This window comes from Mustelus asterias, unplaced genomic scaffold (genome assembly GCF_964213995.1).
Source record: "Mustelus asterias unplaced genomic scaffold, sMusAst1.hap1.1 HAP1_SCAFFOLD_216, whole genome shotgun sequence".
Lineage (NCBI taxonomy): Eukaryota > Metazoa > Chordata > Chondrichthyes > Carcharhiniformes > Triakidae > Mustelus > Mustelus asterias.
Genome location: NW_027590202.1, coordinates 229,400 through 249,168, shown reverse-complemented (window position 1 = coordinate 249,168; position 19,769 = coordinate 229,400). Strand labels below are relative to the sequence as shown.

General features: G+C 43.4%; 6 non-coding genes across 6 annotated transcripts; all 6 read left to right on the top strand.

The window, feature by feature from the left end:
- Positions 1 to 5,527: 5,527 nt before the first annotated feature.
- trnal-uag (transfer RNA leucine (anticodon UAG)) lies at positions 5,528 to 5,609 on the top strand. Its single transcript has one exon. It is a non-coding gene; the product is annotated as a tRNA-Leu (tRNA).
- Positions 5,610 to 8,399: 2,790 nt separating this feature from the next.
- trnav-uac (transfer RNA valine (anticodon UAC)) lies at positions 8,400 to 8,472 on the top strand. Its single transcript has one exon. It is a non-coding gene; the product is annotated as a tRNA-Val (tRNA).
- Positions 8,473 to 10,813: 2,341 nt separating this feature from the next.
- On the top strand, positions 10,814 to 10,886 carry trnav-aac (transfer RNA valine (anticodon AAC)). Its single transcript has one exon. It is a non-coding gene; the product is annotated as a tRNA-Val (tRNA).
- Positions 10,887 to 12,276: 1,390 nt separating this feature from the next.
- trnav-aac (transfer RNA valine (anticodon AAC)) lies at positions 12,277 to 12,349 on the top strand. Its single transcript has one exon. It is a non-coding gene; the product is annotated as a tRNA-Val (tRNA).
- A 2,612-nt stretch (positions 12,350 to 14,961) lies between these two features.
- trnav-aac (transfer RNA valine (anticodon AAC)) lies at positions 14,962 to 15,034 on the top strand. Its single transcript has one exon. It is a non-coding gene; the product is annotated as a tRNA-Val (tRNA).
- Positions 15,035 to 16,183: 1,149 nt separating this feature from the next.
- On the top strand, positions 16,184 to 16,256 carry trnav-aac (transfer RNA valine (anticodon AAC)). Its single transcript has one exon. It is a non-coding gene; the product is annotated as a tRNA-Val (tRNA).
- Positions 16,257 to 19,769: the final 3,513 nt, after the last annotated feature.

Here is a 19,769-nt window from a genome sequence, read left to right as displayed (position 1 = left end):
AGATTACAGGTCAGGAAATGAAGATTTGTTGCTCTCATCCAAACCATAAAAACAAATGTCAGGTATTGCCTGGTGGAACATATAAAACACAATCTTTCCTCGTGTCCTGAGGTGAAGACTGAGCAAATTCAACAGGAGGTTTTCATGTCATATCTGGCAGGATATTGGGAATCAGACAAGGTTAAGGCAGTTTAAATGGTGCCGGTCCTTCACTGCAGCTGATTCTGTTTCTGACTGGATGTGATTTCTGTTTGTTACACAGTTCAGGATGAATTGATGCATTGAAGGAGCAGGCTCAAACCGACTGATGGCCTTTCTCAGCTCCTTTGCTGCTACTGAATTTCAGTAACGCTTTCAGTAAAGAGCAGAATGGTTACGGGGTAGCGTGGCGGAGCAGTTTAAACCCGTAGTTAGGTCCAGTTTCTGTATAAGCTGTGAGTTCAAATCCCGCCATTGCTCGAGTGGGTTTGAGTTTTGGTCCCTGCAGCTGAAATCCAGCAGTTCAGATTGAATGCAGGAGTTTGTGCCGTGTCGTTTTTGGCAGGAAGAAAGCGGAGACACGGACCAATGTAAACAGTTGTTGAGGTAAAGAAGCGCATGTGGAAGGAGTGGAACAAATTATTGTCGATGCTGGAATCGGAAACAAAAAGGGAAAATGCTGGAAAATGTCAGTAAGTCTGGCAGCATCAGTTATGAGAAAAGAAAGCTGACGTTTCGAGTCCAGATCACCCTTTGTCAAGACTGGAAGGAATTGAGTTGCTCCGACAGAGAATACAAACGGGAACACAGGCTGAATGGCTGTCTGCCGATATAACCACAGGATTGCAAACATTGAGACTGCAGTCCCGGCCCAGGGGTAGATTGGGATTTTCTAACTGAGGCTCAAATCCTGTCATGGACGCCTCCCGTCATTCCGTATTTTTATTGAAAGTTATTGGAAATGAAGCAATGGGTACAGAGATGATCAACTCATTGCAAATCTCTCACATCAGCGTCTCTGAGGGTCTAGTGACCAGAATCGGCGCCGTGACGTCGTTTCAATTCCCAGTCACAGAGTGAATAACTTTTTGTCCAATTCTTCATTTAATGAAAACCCGCCTCATAGCGTTTGTGAAGGGAGCAATATCTAAATCTTCCAGCTGGATGAACTTGCATCGGAGTTGGAAAAGTAAGAGATGCAAGTCCAGGATGCTACCGGGACTTGATGGATTAAGTTATAAGGAGAGGCTGGATAGACTGCGACTTTTTTCTCTGGAGCATAGGAGGCTGAGGGGTGATCTTATAGAGGTCTATAAAATAATGAGGGGCACAGATCAACTAGATAGTCAATATATTTTCCCAAAGGTAGGGGAGTCTAAAACTAGAGGGCATAGGTTTAAGGTGAAAGGGGAGAGATACAAAAGCCTCCAGTGGGCCAATTTTTTCATACAGAGGGTGGTGAGTGTCTGGAACAAGCTGCCAGATGCAGTAGGAGAGGCGGGTACAATTTTGTATTTTAAAAGGCATTTAGATGGTCACATGGGTACGATTGGTATCGAGGGATATGGGCCAAATGCGGGCAATTGGGATTAGGTTAGGGGTTTAAAAAAAAGGCGGCAAGGACAAGTTGGGCCAAAGGGTCTATTTCCATGCTGTAAACCTCTATGACTCTATGACTCTATGAATCCATGTAACACTAACGATAAACTCTGAAGAAGAATCACATAACAAGCACAACATACATGTCAGATACACACAGAGCACACATGTCAAATCATGTCATTTTCAAGTTGCCTCTTTTAATTTCCTGCTCTCCACCAAATCAAAATCTCCACCAGATTAAAAATCTCCGACCTCAATCCCTATGCTGCTCCTCAATCCACTGATAATACTACACGCAATGTATAAAACTTGCAGCGCTTGGCTCCGTAGCTGAGTGGATAGAGCCCTGGTCTTGGTCAACCAGGGATCGTGCCTTCAACTCTCGCTGTCGACCAAGCTTAGTTGATAGAAGCTGTGGGGTGGAATCCAACAGACTGCGAGATGAAACAGAGAGCCTTTCTGAGTGAAGGAGCAGATCAGGTGCAAACTTGAAAAACGAGAAGTTATTCTTCTTCATAAAAAAATAGAAAGAGCAGGATATATTTGATGAGTTGAAAATGTAAATGTTGATATTAAGAATAGAATAGATTCGTTGGTACAAGGAATGCATTCAGCTCGCATGTAGGTGCAGCAGGTAATTGGAAGTGGAATTACATTTTGGTCTTTATTGCCGGCAGACTGGAGTCCAAGAATAACGAGGTGTTTCTGCTGTTGCACAGGGCTGGTTGGGACCACATGTTGAATATTCTGTGCAGGTGTGATAGTCAAAGGGACGTGCTTGCATTGGAAACGGTAAAGAGAAGATTCACCAGATTGCTCCCTGGGGTGAGGGAGTTGTCCTGTGATGAAATTCTCTGGAGTTTAGAAGAATAAGAGGCGATCTCATTAAAGCGACACAGCTCTGAGTAGGTTTGATGGGAGATTGTTTTTTTTCTGCTGGTCGGGGAATCTAACCCACTGTGGAACAGATAAGGGGCTGATCATTTCGGGCTAAGATAAGGAGAAATTACTTTACTCAAAGGGCTGAGAATCTTTGGCATTCTCTGTACCTGACAGTTATGTACGCCCCATCATCGAGTACATTTAAGGTTGGATGAACAAGTTTCTGGTCTCTTGGGGAATTCAGCGATAAGGGGAGATGGTGGAAAAACTGAGTTGTAGCCCAAGATCGATCAAGATGGTATTGAATAGCGGAACAATCCCGATGGACTGAGTGGTCTGCTTCTTCTCCTATTATTCATTTTATAATAAAAGCAGAAAGTGCTGTAAGTTCTCAACAGGGCCTGCAACAAATGTGGAGCAAGATATAGAATTAAGTTTCCGAGTCCAATATGACTCTTTGCAAACCAGTAACTGATTGCGAGTTACAGCAATTAGCACAGCATCGAGAATGGGAATTGAATTGGATCCAGGCAGTGAAACGCTGAATTTAAACTGCCGCAGGATTTCTGTTGGAAAATTGTTCAGGAAAGTTGCTGCCAACTGAAAGGGAGGAGGTTTGAGAGCATCCTGCGCCAAATAGAACCCCTCTAACAGACGAGACTGTTTGACAGTGTACATGCTGAGAGCTTGTTTCCACCGACCCTCTCCCCGCCCTGCCCCCAAATAGACCCCCTCTACCCCCTCATGCTGTTGTATATTTCCAATCGATTAGAAATATGGGATTCACAGTAACTGGTAGAAATTGATGCTGTAGTTATAGATATAGAACTGGAATGCAACATCACACCGAGTGAATCCACTGTCTGTTTAAATGTTGATCAGTGAAAATTTCAATCATCCTCTGCTGTGCAACACACGGCGACTGAGTCAATAAGCAATAGCCAGTCAAAAAAAGCCTGTACCAGTCGATCTTTCTCGCAACTTTCAAACATGTTGTTATTCTCTACCATTTGCCACTGACGTATATCAATAAGTGAACTCAGTTTGTGATGTTAAAAAATGTCTTCACCCCCTCTGGGAACTGAATCACATTGATACACAGAGGAACACACACAGACACCGAGAGTCACAGAGGGCTGACAAGACACAAACACCCATAGATCAATGATGTCACTAACTGGGTTCAGTTTTGTTCCATTTCTGGCTGGGGTTTTGGTGATTTCTAGCTGATGAACAGAAATGAAGGAATGCGAAGTGAAGCAGGAAAAACAGATGGGAATATTTGAAAGATTTTGATTCCATTGAAAGAATAATAATTCTGCAGTCATCGAAAGGAATGAATGCTGAGCAGCGCATTGGGTGAGGTTCAAATCTCCGTGAGAAAACAATAATTTCAAATCCACCGCCTGAGCCGCTTGGCCACCACTGCAACCGGTGTCAATGTGTTCGTGTTACTCATATTAAATCATTGAATAGTAACAGCAACAAAAGTTGCTGTCGAGAACCTTCTGTTCTAGAAGGTCACGCTGCACCTTTCATCCCTCCTTTTTCGTTCTTACAGAATGTCATTCGCTGAAAAGACAAACGAGCTGCACTTTTTGGCAGTGGTGGGATTTGAATCCACAGCAATTCAGATATTGAAACTTAAATTTAGTAATTAAGACCATGCGGCTCCGCTAACAGTCGAAGGTAACTATTGCTCGGAGTAATACCGGCAATGGGTTAGAATATGATTGAGATTTTGGATAGAACATTTAGCCCCTCAAGCCCCTCACAATATTTTGGAATCATAGCCAAGCAGTTGTTTTCCATCTGTTACATTTCCGACTTTTCCAGCTTTGATGAAAGATCCAGCTGGAAGATTAACTTTGTTTCTCTCTCCACGGACGCTGCCAGATCTGGTTTCATTCAATGCGGAATTCCTTTTCATGGTGTCAGTTCACACAGCAATACAAACGAGTTACCCTCTGGCTGGGGATTGAATCCAGTCCACAGTGATGAACGTGCCGAATCCAAACCACTCGACCAGCAGGGAAGCTGACAGTGACTTCCCCAATCAGCGGATCATCGTCATTTTAGCCATTCTCTTCCTCCTCTTCCGTCACACAATCGACGGGTTTCTCATTTAAAAAAATACTCAACTTATTTCCACATTTGTCACCTGCCATCGAGACCATGGCCGTGAAGACGTTGACTTTGCACCATTGGAACACCCGAGTTCCGCCATCACCAGCTCAATGTTGCCTTGTCTATCATTCCTTGTGTCAAATAATACATCCTCCCTCGTTTTCTGTGCCGAACCTTACCTTCTGCCCTTTTCAAGGAGTGACCCCTGACTTCACAACTAGAAAATGCAGGGGAAACCCATCAGACTCGTTAAAATTTGCAAATATATGAATAATATAACTTTTCCCTCAGTCTGCAGTGAAAATGATTTGGAAAACAAATTCTACCAGTTTCACGCCGTGGGAGGCGGACGCGATAACTGTCGTGGAATTATTCCTGTAATTGGCTGAACACTTCTCTGGTGTTGAAACGGAAGGTGCCATTTTGCAGGAGAAGTTTCTGGTGCAAGTGGTCTGGCGTGGAAACTAAAATAACAAAAGGATCGTGGGCAAAGCAAATTGTAAAACGCGCTGTAATCTGTTGGTCTGCTGGTTAGAGTTTGAAACTTTCACTGCTGTTTTGATTGCAGGTCAGGAAATGAAGATTTATTGCTCTCCTCCAATGCGTGAGAACAAATATCAGTTATTTCCCGGCAGAACGCACAAATCCCAGTCTCGCCTTGTGTCCTGTCCTTTCTCAAGTGAAGACCCTGAGAAAATTCAACAGGAAGCCATATTGTCCTTTCTGGGAGCTAAACGAGGTTAAGGACAGTTTAAAAGGAGCCGGCCCTTCACTGCAGCTCATTGTGTTTCTGACTGGAGATGATTTTTGTTTGCTACGCATTTCAGGATCATCTGATTCGGTTACGATTTAGTCAGGGCCCATCCCAACTCCACGGATTTTGATATATTTCAGTATTAATGCAATGAAATTACATGATTATCAAGTCTTTCCGTGTGGTAGCGTGGCCGAGCGGTCTAAGGCGCTGGATTTAGGCTCCAGTCTCTCTCGAGGCGTGGGTTCGCATCCCACCGCTGCCAGAGTTGACGGAAGTTTTTGTCCTTGGAGCTGAAGTCCAACAGCTCGGGTTGAACGCAGGAGTCTGAGCGGTGTCGTTTTTGACAGACGGCCTTGGAAGAACAGGATATTGCGCTTGACTCATGGATGGACAGTTCCGACACGCCACAGCAAAAAAGCGCACCGACCTCCTCAGAAGACAAGTACGGGACACAGCCCTCAGAGTGCCCTTCCTCCTCCAGTACGTCCCCAGAGTGCAGAAGCCAAGACGTCTTCGGAGTGGAGAAACTATGACATCTTCTTCGGAGCCTTCAGCGTACAATCGATGAAGACGAATATCGCGCGAAGGCCATCTCCACGCCCCCACTACTTGCCTTCAAAAAACAGAACAACCTCAAGCAGACCATTGTTCGCAGAAAACTACCCAGCCTGCAAGAGAACAGCGACCACGACACCACACAACCCTGCCACAGCAACCTCTGCAAGATGTGTTGGATCATCGACCCGGATGCCATCATCACACGTGAGAACAGAATCCACCAGGTAGACGATACATACACATGCAACTCGGCCAACGTTGTCTCCCTCGTTCTCCAAGGCGGCCTTCGCGACACACGACAGCGCAGAGTCGCGGAGCAGAAACTGATAGCCAGGTTCCGCACACACAAGGACGGCCTCAACCGGGATATTGGGTTTATGTCACACTATTTCACATAAATATTTCTGCTTTTTTCCTCCTGAGTCTTTATCATGCGATCCTAGAATCAGAATTTATGTCACACTATTTGTAACTCCCACAGTTGCGTGGACCTGCAGAGTTTCACTGGCTGTCTTGTCTGGAGACAATACACATCTTTTTAGCCTGTCTTGATGCTCTCTCCACTCCCATTGTTTTGTTTCTTAAAGACTGGATTAGTTGTAAGTATTCGCATTCCAACCATTATTCATGTAAATTGAGTCTGTGTCTTATAAGTTCTGTTTGTGAACAGAATTCCCACTCACCTGAAGAAGGGGCTCAGAGCCTCGAAAGCTTGTGTGGCTTTTGCTACCAAATAAACCTGTTGGACTTTAACCTGGTGTTGTTAAACTTCTTACTGTCCCTCATACGCTGCAGGAAAGGATATCCCGAAGCATGGTACATCGCCGAGACTATGCAGACGCTACGACAACAGAAGAAGTTCAAGATAAGTTGAGAAATCAGGTTGAAAGTAACAGATTTGTTCTTCTATTAAGTGGCGCACTGAGAGGAATGTTCGATTTTGACGCTGAGCACATATTCGCATCTCGTTCAGTCTACAACAAAATTAAATGAGTTGATAGATGCAGACTAATATGGTTAATCACCATCTGTAATATCGAACAGTAGTGTGTGCTCAGAAAGGCAGATACAAGTGATACTGTAAGTGAACTAGAGGAAGTGGCGCACATTTCACAGAATATCTATTTTTAAATCGTTTTTCATCACTGAGAAACAGGAAAAGCCACTCAGACAGATGAGGGAATCGAGACTCTGTGCGGATCGACTGGACTTTCCGGTAAAGGTCTGGAAGTTATGCGCCTGAATGTTTCACGCCCTTAAAAAAAAAGGCTCAAGTGTCACGAACAGGTAATTCTTGATTTTTCTCCATTTAAATGGAGTTGACTTTGTTTAAAATCTGACGATATTCAACCTCAAAATTACGATCTGTATTACCCAGTGATTCGCTTCGTTCTGTTGGGCAGTTATGTTTGCAATTCAGTGATGTTCAATTTCTGAGATATACAATTCATAATAAGGAACAAAGAACAATACAGCACAGGAACAGGCCCTTCGGAGCTCCAAGCCCGCGCCGCTCCCTGGTGCAAACTAGACCATTCTTTTGTATCCCTCCATTCCCACTTCGTTCATGTGGCTACCTCGATAAGTCTTAAACGTTCCCAGTGTGTCCGCCTCCAACGCCTTGCCCGGCAGGGCATTCCAGGCCCCCACCACCCTCTGTGTAAAATGCGCCCTTCTGATATCCGTGTTAAAACTCCACCCGCCCCCCCCCCCCTCACCTTGAACCTATGACCCCTCGTGAACGTCACCACCGACTTGGGAAAAAGCTTCCCTCCGTTCACCATATCAATGCCTTTCATAATTTTATACACCTCTATTAAGTCACCCCTCATCCTCCGTCTTTCCAGTGAGAACAACCCCAGTTTACCCAATCTCTCCTCATAACTAAGCCCTTCCATACCAGGCAACATCCTGGTAAACCTCCTCTGCACTCTCTCTATAGCGTCCACGCCCTACTGGTCGTGTGGCGACAAGAAGTGGACGCAGTATTCCAAATGCGGCCGAATCAACGTTCTATACAACTGCAACATCAGATCCCAACTTTATGAAGACATAAGTGTTAAATAATGCACTGAAAGTAAATAGTGAAACAATTGTACAATGACCTTTGAAAAAGTTTCATCTGGACTCGAAACGTCCGCTCTTTTCACACCTTACAGGCGCTGTCAGACATTGTGAGATTTTGCAGCATTGTCTGTTTTCTCATCCGCAGTAATTTGATTTCATTACTGAGTACAATTGACTGAGATTATTCGAAGAAAGTTGAAAATGATGCATTAACGAATGGGCAGAAATCATTGCTCCCTTAGATATTTGCCAGAAGAACGATTTTGAATTTTGATGTTCAGGATAAGTCGCAGAATCAGATTGAAAGTAACGGTTATCTTCCTGAATTCAGTGACAATGGGCTCTCAGTCTCACCATTGGAACATGCAGCATCACAGCGTAGTTGAACATTGCAGAGAGGCAGATTTGCTGCGTTGTGCCTCAAGCTGTTTCTGTAGTGTAGTGGTTATCACGTTCGCCTTACACGCGGAAGGTCCCTGGTTCGAAACCAGGCAGAAGCATTCTTTAAGCTTCCTCAAGTCATGTAAGAGAAAATTGTTTGATTGCATTTTGTTGCTCATCATGATCAGAGCCTCGATGTTAAAGGCATGTCATCAGTACTCTGGCATCACCCTCAAATGCTTTCTGTGAAATAAGTAACGCTTTTTTTTTGACGCACTGACAGGAAAGTTCGATTTTGACACAGCACTTATTCGCATCTCGTTCAGTCGACAACAGAATTTAATGGGTTTATAGGTGCAGACTAATATGGTTAATCACCATCTGAAATATCTGATAGTAGTGTGTGCTCAAAAAGACAGATACAAGTGACACTGTAAGTGAACTAGAAGAAGAATCTTTTTTAAAATCATTTTTCATCACTGAGAAACAGGAAAAGCCACTCAGACAGATGAGGGAATCGAGACTCGGTGTGGATCTACTGGACTTTCCTGTAAAGGGCCGGAATTTATGAGCCTGAATGTTTCAAGCTCATAATAAAAAAGGCTCAAGGGTCACGAACAGATAATTCCTGATTCTCCTCCATTTAAATGGAGTTGACTTTGTTTAAAAGCTGACCATAATCAAGCTCAAATGTGCGATCTGTATTACCCGGTGATTCGCTTCGTTCTGTTGGTCAGTTATGTTTGCAATTCAGTGATGTTCAATTTCAGAGATATTCAATTCATAATGAAGTCATATGTGTTAAATAACGCATTGAGACTAAATAGTGAAACAAATGCTGAGTACAATTGTACAATGAGCTTTGATAAAGGTTCATCTGGACTCGAAACGTCCGCCCTTTTCACTCCTTACAGGTGCTGCCAGACATTGTGAGATTTTGCAGCATTTTCTCTTTTCTCATCCGCAGTAATTTGCTTTTATTACTGAGTACAATTGATTGCGATTATTCGAAGAAAGATGAAGATGATGCATTAACGAATGGGCAGAAATCATTGCTCCCTTAGATATTTGCCAGACGAACGATTTGAAATTTTGATGTTTGGGATATGTCGCAGAATCAGATTGAAAGTCACGGTTATCTTCCTGAATTCAGTGACATGGGCTCTCAGTCTCACCATCGGAACCTGCAGCATCACAGCGTAGTTGAACTTTGCGGATAGGCAGATTTTCTCAACTGCGTGACGAGCTGTTTCTGTAGTGTAGTGGCTATCCCGTTCGCCTGTTAGGTCCCCGGTGGGAAACTAGGCAGAAGCATTCATTAAGCTTCCTTATGTCGTGTCAGGGAAAATTGCTTGTTTTCAGTTTGTTGCTCATCATTATCCGAGCCTCGATGTTAAAGGCATGTTATCATTGCTCTGACATCACCCTCAAATGCTTTCTGTGAAATAAGAAACGGATTTTTGACGCACTGACTGGAAATTACGATTTTGACACTGAGCACATATTCGCATCTCGTTCAATCTACAACAGAATTTAATGGGTTTATAGGTGCAGACTAATACGGTTCGTCACCATCTGAAATTTCTGACAGTAGTGTGTGCTCAAAAAGACAGATACAAGTCATACTGTAAGTGAACTAGAGGAAATGGCGCACATTTCACAGAAGAATCTTTTAAAAATCGTTTTCATCACTGAGAAACAGGAAAAGCCACTCAGACAGATGAGGGAATCGAGACTCAGCGCGGATCTACTGGACTTTCCGGTAAACGTCCATAAGTTATGCGCATGAATGTTCCACGCCCGTAACAAAAAAGGCTCAACTGTCACGAACAGATCATTCTTGATTCTCCTCCATTTAAATGCAGTTGACTTTGTTGAAAAGCTGACCAGAGTCAATCTCAAATTTGCGATCTGTATTACCCGGTGATTCGCTTCGTCCTGTTGGGCAGTTATGTTCGCAATTCAGTGATGTTCAGTTTCAGAGATATTCAATTCATAATGAAGACATATGTGTTAAATAAGGCATGGATATTAAATATTGAAAGAAATACTGTGTACAATTGTACAATGAGCTTTGATAAAGTGCCATCTGGATTCGAAACATCCGCCCTTTTCACTCCTTACAGGTGCTGCCAGACATTGGGAGATTTTGCAGCATTTTCTCTTTTGTCATCCGCAGTAATTTGCTTTTATTACTGAGTACAATTGATTGAGATGATTCGAAGAAAAATGAAAAGGATGCATTAACGAATGGGCAGAAATCATTGCTCCCTTAGATATTTGCCGAAGAACGGTTTTGAATTTTGATGTTCGGGATAAGTCGCAGAATCAGATTGAAAGTGACGGTGATCTTCCTGAATTCAGTGACAATGGGCTCTCTGTCGAACCATCGGAACCTGCAGCAACACAGCGTAGTTGGACATTGCAGACAGGCAGATTTGCTCCACTGCTATTCCAGCTGTCTCTGTAGTGTAGTGGTTATCACGTTCGCCTAACACGCGAAAGGTCCCTGGTTCGAAACCAGGCAGAAACATTCATTAAGCTTCCTCATGTCGTGGAAGGGAGAATTGCTTGTTTTCAGTTCGTTGCTCAACATCATCCGAGCCTCGATGTGAAAGGCATGTTATCATTAAGCTGTTTCTGTGGTGTCGTGGTTATCACATTCGCCTAACACGTGGAAAGTCACCGGTTCGAAACCAGGCAGAAACATAGGGTAGCACAGTGGCACAGCAGTTAAGACTGCTGCCTCAAGGCGCCAGGGTCCCAGGTTCGATTCCCAGTTTGGATCACTGTCTGCGCGGAGTCTGCATCTTCTCCCCGTGTCTGCATGGGTTTCCTCCGGGTGCGCCGGTCTCCTCCCACAGTCTGAAAGACATGCTGGCATCACCCTCAAATGCTTTCTGTGAAATAAGAAACGCTTTTTTTGACGCACTGACAGGAAATTTCTATTTTGACACCAGCACTTATTCGCATCTCGTTCAGTCTACAGCAGAAGTTAATGGGTTTATAGGTGCAGACTAATATGGTTAATCAGCATCTGAAATATCTGACAGTAGTGTGTGCTCAAAAAGACAGATACAAGTCATACTGCAAGTGAACTAGAGGAAATGACGCACATTTCACACAAGATCTATTTTTAAATCGTTTTTCATCACTGAGAAACAGGAAAAGCCACTCAGACAGATGAGGGAATCGAGGCTCAGTGCGGATCTACTGGACTTTCCGGTAAAGGTCCGGAAGTTATGCGCCTAAATGTTTCAGGCCCATAATTAAAAAGGCTCAAGTGTCACGAACAGATAATTCTTGATTTTACTCCATTTAAATGCAGTTGACTTTGTTTAAAAGCTGACGAAAGTCAATCTCAAATTTGCGATCTGTATTTCCCGGTGATTCGATTCGTTCTGTTGGGCAGTTTTGTTTGCAATTCAGTGATGTTCAATTTCAGAGATATTCAATTCATAATGAAGACATATGTGTTAAATAACGCATTGATATTAAATATTGAAACAAATACTGAGTACAATTGTACAATGAGCTTTGATAAAGTGTCATCTGGACTCGAAACGTCCGCCCTTTTCATTCCTTACAGGTGCTGCCAGACATGGGGAGATTTTGCAGCATTTTCTCTTTTCTCATCCGCAGTAATTTGCTTTTATTACTGAGTACAATTGATTGAGATGATTCGAAGAAAGATGAAGATGATGCATTAACGAATGGGCAGAAATCATTGCTCCCTTAGATATTTGCCAGAAGAACGGTTTTGAATTTTGATGTTCGGGATAAGTCGTACAATCAGATTGAAAGTAACGGTTATCTTCCTGAATTCAGTGACATGGGCTCTCAGTCTCACCATCGGAACCTGCAGCATCACAGCGTAGTTGAACATTGCAGACAGGCAGATTTGCTCCAGTGCAATTGCAGCTGTTTCTGTAGTGTAGTGGTTATCACATTCGCCTAACACGCGAAAGGTCCCTGGTTCGAAACCAGGCAGAAACACTCATTGAGCTTCCTCATGTCGCGTTAGGGAAAATTGATTGATTTTTGTTTGTTCCTCATCATCATCCGAGCCTCGATTTTAACGGCATGTTATCATTGCTCTGACGTCACCCTCAAATGCTTTCTGTGAAATAAGAAACGTTTTTTTTTGACGCACTGACAGGAAAGTTCGATTTTGACACCGAACACTTATTCGCACCTCGTTCAGTCTACAACAGAATTTAATGGGTTTATCGGTGCAGACTAATATGGTTAATCGCCGTCTGAAATATCTGACAATAGTGTGTGCTCAAAAAGACAGATACAAGTCATACTGTAAGTGAACTCGAGGAAATGGAGCACATTTCACAGAAGAATCTTTTAAAAATCGTTTTCATCACTGAGAAATAGGAAAAGCCACTCAGACAGATGAGGGAATCGAGACTCAGTGCGGATCTACTGGACTTTCCTGTAATCGGCCGGAATTTATGCGCCTGAATGTTTCACGCCCGTAATAAAAAAGGCTCAACTGTCACGAACAGATCATTCTTGATTCTCCTCCATTTAAATGCAGTTGACTTTGTTTAAAAGCTGACCAGAGTCAATCTCAAATTTGCGATCTGTATTACCCGGTGATTCGCTTCGTCCTGTTGGTCAATTATGTTTGCAATTCAGTGATGCTCAGTTTCAGAGATATTCAATTCATAATGAAGACATATGTGTTAAATAATGCATCGATATTAAATATTGAAACAAATACTGTGTACAATTGGACAATGAGCTTTGATAAAGTGCCATCTGGATTCGAAACATCCGCCCTTTTCACTCCTTACAGGTGCTGCCAGACATTGGGAGATTTTGCAGCATTTTCTCTTTTGTCATCCGCAGTAGTTTGCTTTTATTACTGAGTAGAATTGACTGAGATGATTGGAAGAAAAATGAAAATGATGCATTAACGAATGGGCAGAAATCATTGCTCCCTTAGATATTTGCCAGAAGAACGGTTTTGAATTTTGATGTTCGGGATAAGTCGCAGAATCAGATTGAAAGTGACGGTTATCTTCCTGAATTCAGTGACAATGGGCTCTCAGTCTAACCATCGGAACCTGCAGCAACACAGCGTAGTTGAACATTGCAGACAGGCAGATTTGCTCCACTGCTATTCAAGCTGTTTCTGTAGTGTAGTGGTTATCACGTTCGCCTAACACGCAAAAAGTCCCCGGTTCGAAGCAGGGCAGAAGCATTCATTAAGCTTCCTCATGTCGTGGAAGGGAAAATTGCTTGTTTTCAGTTCGTTGCTCAACATCATCCGAGCCTCGATGTGAAAGGCACGTTATCATTGAGCTCTTTCTGTGGTGTAGTGCTTATCACATTCGCCTAACACGTGGAAAGTCGCTGGTTCGAAACCATGCAGAAAAATAGGGCAGCGCAGTGGCACAGCAGTTAAGACTGCTGCCTCAAGGCGCCAGGGTCCCAGGTTCGATTCCCGGTTTGGATTACTGTCTGCGTGGAGTCTGCATCTTCTCCCCGTGTCTGCATGGGTTTCCTCCGGGTGCGCCGGTCTCCTCCCACAGTCTGAAAGACATGCTGGCATCACCCTCAAATGCTTTCTGTGAAATAAGAAACGCTTTTTTTGACGCACTGACAGGAAATTTCGATTTTGACACCAGCACTTATTCGCATCTCGTTCAGTCTACAGCAGAATTTAATGGGTCTATAGGTGCAGACTAATATGGTTAATCAGCATCTGAAATATCTGACAGTAGTGTGTGCTCAAAAAGACAGATACAAGTCATACTGCAAGTGAACTAGAGGAAATGGCGCACATTTCACACAAGATCTATTTTTAAATCGTTTTTCATCACTGAGAAACAGGAAAGGCCACTCAGACAGATGAGGGAATCGTGGCTCAGTGCGGATCTACTGGACTTTCCGGTAAAGGTCCGGAAGTTATGCGCCTAAATGTTTCAGGCCCATAATTAAAAAGGCTCAAGTGTCACGAACAGATAATTCTTGATTTTTCTCCATTTAAATGCAGTTGACTTTGTTTAAAAGCTGACGATAGTCAATCTCAAATTTGCGATCTGTATTACCCGGTGATTCGATTCGTTCTGTTGGGCAGTTTTGTTTGCAATTCAGTGATGTTCAATTTCAGAGATATTCAATTCATAATGAAGACATATGTGTTAAATAACGCATTGATATTAAATATTGAAACAAATACTGAGTACAATTGTACAATAAGCTTTGATAAAGTGTCATCTGGACTCGAAACGTCCGCCCTTTTCACTCCTTACAGGTGCTGTCCGACATTGGGAGATTTTGCAGCATTTTCTCTTTCCTCATCCGCAGTAATTTGCTTTTATTACTGAGTACAATTGATTGAGATGATTCGAAGAAAGATGAAGATGATGCATTAACGAATGGGCAGAAATCATTGCTCACTTAGATATTTGCCAGAAGAACGGTTTTGAATTTTGATGTTCGGGATAAGTCGTACAATCAGATTGAAAGGAACGGTTATCTTCCTGAATTCAGTGACATGGGCTCTCAGTCTCACCATCGGAACCTGCAGCATCACAGCGTAGTTGAACATTGCAGACAGGCAGATTTGCTCCAGTGCAATTACAGCTGTTTCTGTAGGGTAGTGGTTATCACATTCGCCTAACACGCGAATGGTCCCTGGTTCGAAACCAGGCAGAAGCATTCATTGAGCTTCCTCATGTCGCGTAAGGGAAAATTGATTGTTTTTTGTTTGTTCCTAATCATTATCCGGGCCTCGATGTTAACGGCATGTTATCATTGCTCTGACGTCACCCTCAAATGCTTTCTGTGAAATAAGAAACGCTTTTTTTTGACGCACTGACAGGAAAGTTCGATTTTGACACCGAACACTTATTCGCATCTCGTTCAGTCTGCAACAGAATTTAATGGGCTTATAGGTGCAGACTAATATGGTTAATCGCCGTCTGAAATATCTGACAATAGTGTGTGCTCAAAAAGACAGATACAAGTCATACTGTAAGTGAACTCGAGGAAATGGAGCACATTTCACAGAAGAATCTTTTAAAAATCGTTTTCATCACTGAGAAATAGGAAAAGCCACTCAGACAGATGAGGGAATCGAGACTCAGTGCGGATCTACTGGACTTTCCTGTAATCGGCCGGAATTTATGCGCCTGAATGTTTCACGCCCGTAATAAAAAAGGCTCAACTGTCACGAACAGATCATTCTTGATTCTCCTCCATTTAAATGCAGTTGACTTTGTTTAAAAGCTGACCAGAGTCAATCTCAAATTTGCGATCTGTATTACCCGGTGATTCGCTTCGTCCTGTTGGTCAGTTATGTTTGCAATTCAGTGATGCTCAGTTTCAGAGATATTCAATTCATAATGAAGACATATGTGTTAAATAATGCATCGATATTAAATATTGAAACAAATACTGTGTACAATTGTACAATGAGCTTTGATAAAGTGCCATCTGGATTCGAAACATCCGCCCTTTTCATTCCTTACAGGTGCTGCCAGACATTGGGAGATTTTGCAGCATTTTCTCTTTTGTCATCCGCAGTAATTTGCTTTTATTACTGAGTACAATTGATTGAGATGATTCGAAGAAAAATGAAAATGATGCATTAACGAATGGGCAGAAATCATTGCTCCCTTAGATATTTGCCAGAAGAACGATTTTGAATTTTGATGTTCGGGATAAGTCGCACAATCAGATTGAAAGTAACGGTTATCTTCCTGAATTCAGTGACAATGGGCTCTCCGTCTCAACATTGGAACCTGCAGCATCACAGCGTAGTTGGACATTGCAGAGAGGCAGATTAGCTCCACTACTAATCACGCTGTTTCTGTAGTGTAGTGGTTATCACGTTCGTCGAACCCGCGAAAGGTCCCTGGTTCGAAACCAGGCAGAAACATTCATTAAGCTTCCTCATGTCGTGGAAGGGAAAATTGCTTGTTTTCAGTTCGTTGCTCATCATTATCCGAGCCTCGATGTGAAAGGCATGTTATCATTATGCTGTTTCTGTGGTGTTGTAGTTATCACATTCGCCTAACACGCGGAAAGTCGCCGGTTCGCAACCAGGCAGAAACATAGGGCAGCACAGTGGCACAGCAGTTAAGACTGCTGCCTCAAGGCGCCAGGGTCCCAGTTTCGATTCCCAGTTTCGATCACTGTCTGCGCGGATTCTGCATCTTCTCCCCGTGCCTGCATGGGTTTCCTCCGGGTGCGCCGGTCTCCTCCCACAGTCTGAAAGACATGCTGGCATCACCCTCAAATGCTTTCTGTGAAATAAGAAACGCTTTTTTTGACGCACTGACAGGAAATTTCGATTTTGACACCAGCACTTATTCGCATCTCGTTCAGTCTACAGCAGAATTTAATGGGTCTATAGGTGCAGACTAATATGGTTAATCAGCATCTGAAATATCTGACAGTAGTGTGTGCTCAAAAAGACAGATACAAGTCATACTGCAAGTGAACTAGAGGAAATGGCGCACATTTCACACAAGATCTATTTTTAAATCGTTTTTCATCACTGAGAAACAGGAAAAGCCACTCAGACAGATGAGGGAATCATGGCTCAGTGCGGATCTACTGGACTTTCCGGTAAAGGTCCGGAAGTTATGCTCCTAAATGTTTCAGGCCCATAATTAAAAAGCCTCAAGTGTCACGAACAGATAATTCTTGATTTTACTCCATTTAAATGCAGTTGACTTTGTTTAAAAGCTGACGAAAGTCAATCTCAAATTTGCGATCTGTATTACCCGGTGATTCGATTCGTTCTGTTGGGCAGTTTTGTTTGCAATTCAGTGATGTTCAATTTCAGAGATATTCAATTCATAATGAAGACATATGTGTTAAATAACGCATTGATATTAAATATTGAAACAAATACTGAGTACAATTGTACAATAAGCTTTGATAAAGTGTCATCTGGACTCGAAACGTCCGCCCTTTTCACTCCTTACAGGTGCTGCCAGACATTGGGAGATTTTGCAGCATTTTCTCTTTTCTCATCCGCAGTAATTTGCTTTTATTACTGAGTACAATTGATTGAGATGATTCGAAGAAAGATGAAGATGATGCATTAACGAATGGGTAGAAATCATTGCTCCCTTAGATATTTGGCAGAAGAAGGATTTTGAATTTTGATGTTCGGGATAAGTCGTACAATCAGATTGAAAGTAACGATTATCTTCCTGAATTCAGTGACATGGGCTCTCAGTCTCACCATCGGACCCTGCAGCAACACAGCGTAGTTGAACATTGCAGACAGGCAGACTTGGTCCCCATGGCTGTTCCGTGTGTCTGGATGAAGAACTGGTTGTTGAAGGTGAAGACATTGTGGTCCAGGATGAGGCAGATGAGTTGTAAAATTGCCTCATAAGAACAGCAGATGGCGCTCGACTCATCGATCAACAGTTCCGACCCGGCACAGCAAAAAACCGCACCGACCTCCTCAGAAGACAAACACAGGACATGGTGGACAGAGTACCCTTCGTCGTCCAGTACTTCCCCGGAGCGAAGAAGCTACGGCATCTCCTCCAGAGCCTTCAACATGTCATTGATGAAGACGAACATCTCGGCAAGGCCATCCGCACACCCCCACTTCTTGCCTTCAAACAACCGCGCAACCTCAAACAGACCATTGTCCACAGCAAACTACCCAGCCTTCAGGAGAACAGTGACCACGACACCACACACCCTGCCACAGCAACCTCTGCAAGACGTGCCGGATCATCGACACGGATGCCATCATCTCACGTGAGAACACCATCCACCAGGTACACGGTACCTACTCTTGCAACTCGGCCAATGTTGTCTACCTGATACGCTGCAGGAAAGGATGTCCCGAGGCATGGTACATTGGGGAAACCATGCAGACGCTCCGACAACGGGTGAATGAACACCGCTCGACAATCAACAGGCAAGTCTGTTCTCTTCCTGTGGGGGAGCACTTCAGCAGTAATGGGCATTCAGCCTCTGATCTTCAGGTAAGCGTTCTCCAAGGCGGCCTTCACGACACACAACAGCGCAGAGTCACTGAGCAGAAACTGATAGCCAAGTTCCGCACACATGAGGACGGCCTAAACCGGGATGTTGGATTTATGTCACATTATCAGTAACCCCCACAGCTTACCTCCTGGACTTGCAGGCTGTCCTGTCTGGAGACAATACACATCTCTTGAACCTGTGTTTAATGCTTCCTCCACCCACATTGTCTGTATCTTTAAGATCTGGTTGGCTGTAGGGATTCGCATTCTAATCAGTATTCTGTAACTTGATTTTGTATCTCTGTGCCCTGTTTGAGAGCACATTTCCACTCCATCTGACGAAGGAGCAGCACTCCGAAAGCTAATGGTATTTGCTACCAAATAAACCTGCTGGACTTTAACCTGGTGTTGTTAAAACTCTTACTGTAATCAGGACAATAACCAGAGACAGACAGCAGCCCCATAGTTCCAGTCTGAACACCAGAAACAGAGATAGTGACCAATGTCTGCATAACACCTGGAAATGGAGAAGTTGAAACAGTCAGTGGACTGTTATGAGGTCTCTCCTTCCATTTTTACATTTTCAAACATTCGCTTCCTCGAGAAGGGAATCGTGATTTTTCATAAGTGATCAGAGAGCGCTCTCCCGTGGACGGCAATGCCGCACATTGGAAACAGATACACACACGGCCACCTGCAAAGACTGACACATATCCAGGTAATGGAATCATAGAATCATAGAATTTGTACAGTACAGAAAAATGCCATTCGGCCCACCGATATGTACCGATCGCAAGCCTCCCAGGCCCTATTCCCGTAACCTCATACATTTACTCTGCCAATCCCCCTGACACTAGGGTCAATTTAGCATGGCCAATCAAACTAACCTGCACATCTTTGGACCGTGGGAGGAAACCGGAGCACCCAAGGAAACCCACGCAGACACGGGGAAAGCAGATACACACACGGCCACGTGCAAAGACCAACATGTGTAAGGATATATAACCATATAGATATATGCCCAGGCACTGACATCAATTCTAACGTCCCTCGTTATAAATCCAGAATTATTCTGTAGATTTCTGACACATTAGTCTGAGTTGCTAACTATGAAAATACATGAATAACTCCAACTCCGTGTTCACTAGAAGCCTCGTGTACCGCACAGAATCAACAAAAGCATGGACACAGGGACAAGTAAACACAGTGATCGATTCTCAAACTGATCGACTCAAACATAGACACACAGACACTCACTGAGGAAGATAAACAATCAGATTAACACAGCCACTGACACACTGAAGAGAAGTGCACTCATTGACAATCTCAAAAACGTACTAGCTCCAGAGTAACTTTCTGAACTGGAATTCCCTGGGGTCGTGTCAGTGCGGCAATACCGTGTTAGATATTCATTGCGATGGAACTGTCCATTT